The sequence below is a fragment of the Muscardinus avellanarius genome (genome assembly GCF_963383645.1).
Source record: "Muscardinus avellanarius genome assembly, chromosome: 3".
NCBI classification, from domain to species: domain Eukaryota; kingdom Metazoa; phylum Chordata; class Mammalia; order Rodentia; family Gliridae; genus Muscardinus; species Muscardinus avellanarius.
The window spans coordinates 101,273,471-101,281,940 of NC_137788.1; the positions used below are offsets into that span (position 1 = coordinate 101,273,471).

Genomic DNA, 8,470 nt, shown 5'->3' on the forward strand with positions numbered 1-8,470 from the left:
CCCAAGTGGCTGCTGGATTAAGAGGTGGGTAGCAAAGCCGAGATGAGGTCACGGGGAAGCTTTGTTCTGGTGAGGCCAAAGAGCGGCATAGTCAGGGGTTCGGGAGAAGTTGATCGGCCATGATGGAGGAAGGCTGAAATCTCCAGCACCTAACACAACCAGACAGGAAGGGGCAAAAAGCACTCCCATGTCCCCATAAGTCATGTGAAGAGGCCTCTTGTTCCCCGTCCCTCCTCTCTGCCTAGAAACACTGAGACCTCAAAGAGGAAGGAGATAAGGTACCTTCAAAACAGACCCCATTTGCCCACCACTGCTCCAGACAGCCGGGGCCCAACTCTGGGGAGAAGGGAGGAGGAGAACTCTAAAGTGAGTTTGCAATGCAAGTTTTAAAAATGTAAAAGATTCCATCTTAATTACTGTAATGAGACTGTTGTAGTAACTAAAAGTGGCTGGAAAGTTGTGGAACCGGATCAAGACATTGTTAAGGGAGCTGCTGTTTAGCAGGAAAGAGACCTCTGGCACCATCTAGCCAGGGCCAGTTACTGGAAGCAAGAATACCACCTCTTGTTTACACCCTGAGTCGGGCCCAATTGCACATGCTTGGGAGGTAACGGAGCCTTGGAGAGCAGGGTCCCCATGGTCTCGGCGCCCTGCTGAAGAATGATTTGCACAGAGCACGTCCTCTTTCTTCCCACTCAGACACTGCCTTGCCTCCTAGAGTTTGTGAAGCAGGGGAATCTCTCCTCTGGTTTTTGTTTTGTCTTGTTTTTTGTTTGTTTTTGGTGGTACTGGGGTTCCTGGAAACCCTTCTATTTCCGGGCTACACTCGCAGACCTATTTTATATTTTTTATATATTTTTTTTATTTGGAAACAGGTTATCTTAAACCAGCGCGGCTGGCTTTGAACATGCACAATCCTCCTGTCTCCGCCTCCCAAGCACGGGGATTACAAGCGTGCGCCACCACACCCAGTTCTCCTTCTGCTTTTAATAAGGTGCTTAGAAAGAGGAACAGAGCCCAGCATGGTGGCCCATGCTTGTAATCCCAGTACTTGGGAGTCTGAGACAGGAGGATCATAGGTTCAAAGCCAGCCTCTGCAACTAAGGGAGACTCTCAGAAAACTAATGAGATCCTGTTTTCAAATAAAGAAATAAAAAAAAAAATCAGGCTGCGAGCATAGCTTGGAGGTAGAATGCCTCTAGGTTCAATTCTCCCCCCAGTGCAAAAAAAAAAAAAAAAAAAAAGGAAATCCTTGGTGGAATGCACTCACAGGTGGCTGGGAGAGCTGTGTGATTCACTCACCCTCTTTCTGGTGTGCTGGAGAAAGCACTGCCCCATCTGATCCAGTGGACCCTCCTCCCACAAGACAGCGAATTGCTTGTGTTTCTGAAATGAGAAAGCCACCAAGTTGGGGGGCTCCTGGGACACAGAGGCAGCGTAGCCAGAGGACCCAGAAGCTGCCACAGGGGCTGGAGAGGACATTTTAAAAGAGCAGGGTGGAAACTGGTTTGCAGAATAGAATGTTCTCTTGGCTTATTTCCATCTGGGCAAAAGGGAAGAACTGACACCTAGTGCCTGCCTGTACAGAGTCAGAAACTACATTCATCCTTGTCTTATTCAATTCTCCTACAACCCTGTAAGGAAGAATTTTCTCCATCTTACAGATGGGGAAAGAGAGGCAGAGTGGTTGCCTAAGGTCACATGTTGCTGGGGTGGCAAGCATGGAGACTTCACACTTCTACAGGCCCTTCGCTAAAGGACTCCTGGCCTGCTCCGAGACTGTCAGTGTCAGCAACCCCCAGCAGTTAGTGCCCTGGGGGACCTCCTCAGCTATGAAGGCACAGTCACACTTTCCTTAGGGTGACCCCCAGCCAACAGCTGAGCAAGATGGCGCTACAACAGGGAATTCCTACCAACAGGGAATTCAGCTACAAGTGGTGTGTGTGTGTGTGTGTGTGTGTGTGTGTGTGTGTGTGTGTGTGGTGTGTTTTACTGGGGATTGGACCCAATGGCATTCTATCTCCGAGGTACACCCCTAGCCCTAGCCCTATTTTATTTATTTTTTTTTTATTTATTTTGGTGGTACTGGGGTTCCTGGAAGCCCTTCTACCTCCAGGCTACACTCCCAGACCTATTTGACCTATTTTTACATTTTTATTTGGAAACAGGGTCTCGTAAGCCAGCGCACGCGGCCGGCTTCGAACCTGCGCGATCCTCCTGTCTCTGCCTCCCAAGCGCGGGGATTACAAGAGTGCGCCACCACGCCCGGCTATTTTATTTATTTTTAAATGGCTTCAAGTTGCAGAGGGCCTTACTAAGTTGCTGAGGCTGACCTTGAACCAGCGATCCTCCCATCTCAGCCTTCCAAGATTGGAATTATAGGCATGTGTCCCCTCACCCAGCTCTAACAAGCAATTTTTGCCCCCAAGCACCCCACTGGACTGGCAGAGGGCTCATTGGCTCTGCCTCACAAGCCACGCAAGGCAACTGCTGCCGGCCTCTTATCCTCGGCTGTCACCCCCCTTGGCACCGCTAACTCGGTCTCAGTATCTGACACAGAGGACTCAACTGAGATGCTCAACAAGCTGACCCCAAGCCCATCCTATTTCTATCACTGCCTCCTCCTCACTTGTCCTAGGTAACATTGCTGCAGTTCAGAGAACAAGCTCCCTTTTGGCAGTTTCAGCCTCACCCAGTCCAAAACTAAGTGTTCGGGGATTAAGGCAGTTCCTAAAGAGTTAGTTGTCCTTAATAATCAGGTGCTCAGGCTCAAAGACAGTGGCTAAGCCATGCATACCTGTGATCCCAGTACTTGGGAGGCTGAGACAGGAGGATCACAGGTTTTAGGATAGCCTTGGCAAGTAGTAAGACTCTAGCAAAATCATGCTTCAAAATAAAATTTTTTTTAAAAAGGCTGGGGTGTAGATTGGAAGTAGAATGTCCCTGGGTTCAATTTCCAGTGTGTGTGTGTGTGTGTGTGTGTGTGTGTGTGTGTGTGTGTGTGTGTGAGAGAGAGAGAGAGAGAGAGAGAGAGAGAGAGAGAGAGAGAGATAGATAGATATGGGGCGCGCAAGCAGGAGGGCTCCTAACACACAACAGAAATCTAAGGGCCAAGGAAAATCTCCCCCATTCTCTCCCTTTTCTACCTGTCAGTTCTGCCTCTTTAATTACTACAATGTAGAACTGAAATATGTAGTTTTATTATTTATTGTATTTAATGGGAAAACTTTTTGATTCTTGTATTTAAAAAGCAGATGGTCACAAGCAACAAAAGAAAAATACATAATTTGAACTTCATAGAAACTTTCGTGATTCAAAGAAAAGACAACCTACAGAATGGGAGAGATGTTGGATAAGAGATTGGTAACTGTAATACATAACTAGCTCTTACAACTCAACAATGAAAGACAAATAACCCAATTAGAAATGGGCAAAGTGGGCTGGGGGTATAGCTCGGGGTAGAATGCCCTTGGGTTCAATCCCCAGTATCACACACATACACATACACACACACACAAAAAAAAAATGGGCAAAGAATTTAACAGGTTTCCAGAGAAAATGCATAAATGTCCAATATGAACACAAAGTTATATACATTAATCATTAGGGAAATGCAAATAAAAACCACAGTGATATGCTACCTCACATCCCCTAGGATGGTTATATATTTATTTATTTTTGTGGTACCAAAGATTGAACCTAGGAGCTTTCCACCTCTGAGCTGCACCCTCAGCCCTATTTTTTTTTTTTTTTGAAACGGGATCTGGCTAGGTTGCTGAGAGACTCAGTACTTGCAGAGGCTGTCCTCAAACCTTCCATACTCCTGTCTCAGCCTCACAAGTACTGGGATTACAAGCATGCACCACCACACCCAGCAGTTTTAATTTTTTTCCAAAAAAGAACAATAAATACCTGGGTGTGGTGGCACACACTTGTAATCCCAGTACTTGGGAGGCTGAGACAGGATCACAGGTTTGTGGCCAGCCTCAGCTAATTAGTGAGGCCCTCTACAACTTAGTGAGACCTTATTTCAAAAATAAAGAATAGAAAATAGGACTGGGGGTGTAGCTCAGAGGTACAATGATTTTAGGTTCCATCTCCAATACTGCCAAAAAAAAAAAAATTAACATGTATTAGAGAAGATGGAGAGAAATTGGAATTTCCCTGTACTGATGGTAAGATTGTAAAATAGTGCAGTCACTTTACAAAAGAGTTTGGCAATTTATCAGAAAGTTAAATGTAGGCCTGGGCTTGGTGGCACACGCTTGTAATCCCAGCGTTCCGGAGGCTGAGACAGGAGGAGCACAGTTCACAGACAGCCTCAGCTACTTAGTGAGGCCCTTTGCAACTCAGTGACACCCTGTTTCAAAATAAAGAATAAAAAATAGGGCAGGGGGTGTAGCTCGGAGTTCAAATGCCTCTGGGTTCCATCCCCAGCCACGCAAAAAAAAAAAAAAAAAAAAAAAAGTTAAATGTAGAATTACCATATTACCCAACCACTGTGTCTGTGTCCAAGAGAATTGAAAACTTTATCCAAATAAAATTCATACATGAATATTCATGTCATCATTATTCATAATAGCCAAAAAGTGGAAAGATACCAAGTGAATACTATTCAGCCATAAAAAGGAATGGAGTGCATACACATGCTACAACATGAATGAAACTATGCTAGACAAAGTCAGACACAAAAGGCCACATGTTATATGATCCCATTTATATTAAATATCCAGAATGGCAAATCCATAGACACAGAAAGTGGATTCGTGGTTGCCAGGGGCTGGGAGGAGCGAGAAATGAAGAGTGACTGCTTAATGTGTGCCAAGTTTCTTTTTGGGGGATGATGAATATGTTCTGGAATTAGATAATGGTGATAGTTTCCCAACTTTCTGGATACACTAAAAATCACTGAAATGTGCACTTTTAAAGGGTAAATTTTATGATATGTGAATTACATCTCAATAAAAACTTTTAAGCCAATGAATTGAATATTTTATATTTCTCTAAGGAGACTAAGCATTTCAATTAAGGTAGCTTATTACCTGCCCTTTGACTATCTCCTTCCCCCAGGTCCTTGGTCCTTGATAGTTGGCCTACAAGGCTCACATTTCAGTTGCCTCAGGACAGAGTAGATTGACTAAAGTCATCAAGGCTTTCATTTAGGGGAGAGATGAAGAAAACTAGATGGGACCCCGTGAAAAGAAAGAGACAGCGTTAAGAACAATTGGGAGAAAAATCATTCAAACAGAAAGCAGAGATTTTAGTTTGTACCTGCTGTCATGGAAAATTGGCTTCCCATCAGGGCCTGGAGGACAATCCAGAAGACAAGTCTCCTGGCCTTCTGGGATAATTCCCTCCGGATCCTAAGTCAGTGGTCACTCCAAGTTGTGAATCCCAACTCAAACACAAAGCCCAAGCAAGGACCCAGCGCTATGAAGGATCAAGTCCTCAGAGTATATGATGTGTATATCATTGAATTCATGAAGTGGTCCCGTGGCCTCTTTTAATAAAGAAAACTAGGCTGGGTATGATGGCGCATGCCTGTAATCCCAGTACTTTGGAGGCTGAGAGAGGAGGTTCAAGGCCAGCCTCAGTAACTTAGAGACACTCTCACCAGCTTAGTAAGACCCTGTTTCAAAATAAAAAGGGCTGAGAGTGTAGCTCAGAGGTAGATCATCCCTGGGTTCAATACCCAGTACCAGAAAGAAAGAAAGAAAGAAAGAAAGAAAGAAAGAAAGAAAGAAAGAAAGAAGAGAGAGAGAAAGAGGAAGAGAGAGAGAAGAAAACTAAGAAAACTAATTACTCACACATATAAGGACCACATTGAATTTTTACAAAAATGCAAAGGCAATTCCATAGAGAAAAGATAAAATTGTCAACAAATGGTGCTGAAGTACCTAGACATCTGTATGCAAAAGCAAAACTGAATTTCACTTCTCATATCAAAAATCACACATATCTGTGTAATTTCAGTTAATAAAGATTAACTCAAAGCCGGGCGTGGTGGCACATGCTTGTAATCCCAGCATTTGGGAGGCTGAGACCGGGGGATCACGGTTCGCGGACAGCCTCAGCTACTTAGTGAGGCCCTCTGCAACTCAGTGAGACCCGGTTTCAAAATAAAGAATAAAGGGGTCTCGCTCCCGCTCCAAAGCGCAGCGCCGCGGCCGCTCTCCTTCCAGCTCCCAGGACCATGGCCAACCTCTAGCACACCTTCATCGCCATCAAGCTGGACGGCGTGCAGCGCGGGCTGGTAGGCGAGATCATCAAGCGCTTCCAGCAGAAGGGATTCCGCCTGGTGGCCATGAAGTTCCTTCGGGCCTCTGAGGACCATCTGAAGCAGCACTACATGGACCTGAAAGACCGACCCTTCTTCCCAGGGCTGGTGAAGTACATGAACTCGGGGCCTGTGGTGGCCATGGTGTGGGAAGGGCTGAATGTGAAGACCGGCCGCGTGATGCTTGGGGAGACGAATCCAGCAGCTTCCAAGCCAGGCACCATCCGTGGGGACTTCTGCATTCAAGTTGGCAGGAACATCATTCATGGCAGTGATTCTGTGAAAAGTGCTGAAAAGGAGATCAGCCTCTGGTTTAAGCCTGATGAATTGGTTGACTACAAGTCTTGTGCATGACTGGGTCTATGAGTAGAGGTGGAAGAAGCAGGATCCTTCAGCACTTGGCCCGTTGAGTTCCTGGACAATGCTTCATTCCACCGACTCGGAACCCATGGAGTGGGGCACTCTTTTCTAAACCATATTTACCAATAAAGCCTTCAGAACTAGAAAAAAAAAAAGAATTAAAAAAACAGGGCAGGGGGTGTAGCACAGAGGTCAAATGCCCCTGGGTTTCATTGCAGACCTGCAAAAAAATTTTTTTAACTCAAAATGGATTCTAGATCTTAATGTAAATCATCTAACTATAAAAGCTTTTAAAAGAAAACAGAGAAAAAATTTTATGAACTTGGATTAGGCAAATATTTCTCAGATATGACACCAAAACATAATCCATCAAAAGAAATATTAAGCTAGTAGCAATGACTAATGCCTGCAGTCCCAGTAGTTGAGAGACGGAGCCAGGAGGATCACAGGTGAAGGCCATCATGCAATGACTTAGGAAGACCCTGTTTCAAAATAAAAAAAAAATTTTAAGGGATGGAGGTATAGCTCAGTGGTAAAATGCCCCCGGATTCAATCCCCAGTAACACACACACACACACACACACACACACACACACACACACACGAAAAGTTAATAAAGTGGTCTTAATCAAAATTTAAATTTTTTCTCTTTAAAAGACATCACCAGGAGGATGAGAAGACAAGCCACATACCAGGAAAAACCCTTTGCAAAACATGTATCTAATAAAGGTCCATGTCCAGAATACATAAGCTCTAAAAACTCAACAATAAGAAAGCAAAAATATAATTTTAAAAATGAGATAAAGATTTAACAAAGGCAATAGACAGATGGAAAATAAATACATGGGATAATGTTCAATATAATTTAATATTAGGGAAATATATATTAAACCAAAATGAGGTTCCACTATATACCTAATGGGACAGATTAAGTTAAAATGTGACCACAGATAAGTGTTGGTAAGAAGTGGAACAACTTGAACTTTCAACTATTTTGGAAAGCGGTTTGGCAGTTTCTTTAAAAGTTAAATACAAGCCAGGTGTGGTGGCGCACGCTTGTAATCCCCGCACTTGGGAGGCGGAGACAGGAGGATCGCGCAGGTTCGAAGCCAGCTGTGCTGACTTAAGAAACCCTGTTTCCAAATAAAAACATAAAAATAGGTCTGGGAGTGTAGCCCAGAGGTAGAAGGGTTTCCAAGAACCCCAGCACCACACACACAAAAAAAAAGTTAAATACATACTATCATAGTCCAAGATATTTACCCAAAATAAAAGACAGCATAAGTCTAGAAAAGACTTGTATAACAATATTCATAGCAACTTTATTTATAATAGGAAAAAATCAGAGATAATCCATACACCCATTATCAGTAAAATGGAGAAATAAATGTGGCATATCCAAAAAATGGAATATTGTTCAGCAATAAAAAGGACTAGATTATCAATATAAACAAAAATATAGATAACTTTCAAATAATTATACTAAATCAAATAAACTTGATATAAAGTAACACATGTCCTATTCTATTTACATAGACATTTAGAAAGGACAAATGGGCAGATCAGTGTTGAGGCTGGGAAGGGTGGAAAAGAAGGATTGCCAAGGGGCACAAGGAGACTCCAGGGGCGGCGGCTGTGTTCACTATCTTGATTTTGAGTCTAGTTTCATGAGTGTGTTTAAAACATATGAAACTCTATTAGTCAGCTTGTCGTCCCTGTGGCCAAAATACCACAACTTAGAGGAGGAAAGGTTTATTCTGCCTCATGGTTTCAGAGTAAGCATGTTTCACAGTAAAGAGGCTTCAAGGCAGAAATATCACGGCAGAGAAAAGC

At 43.6% G+C, this 8,470-nt stretch overlaps 1 pseudogene across 1 annotated transcript; it reads left to right on the forward strand.

Annotated features, from left to right (window-relative positions):
• Positions 1-6,193: 6,193 nt before the first annotated feature.
• LOC308259558 (nucleoside diphosphate kinase B-like) lies at positions 6,194-6,647 on the forward strand (annotated as a pseudogene). Its single transcript has one exon. The product of its transcript is annotated as a nucleoside diphosphate kinase B-like (transcript).
• The last annotated feature ends 1,823 nt before the right edge of the window (positions 6,648-8,470 follow it).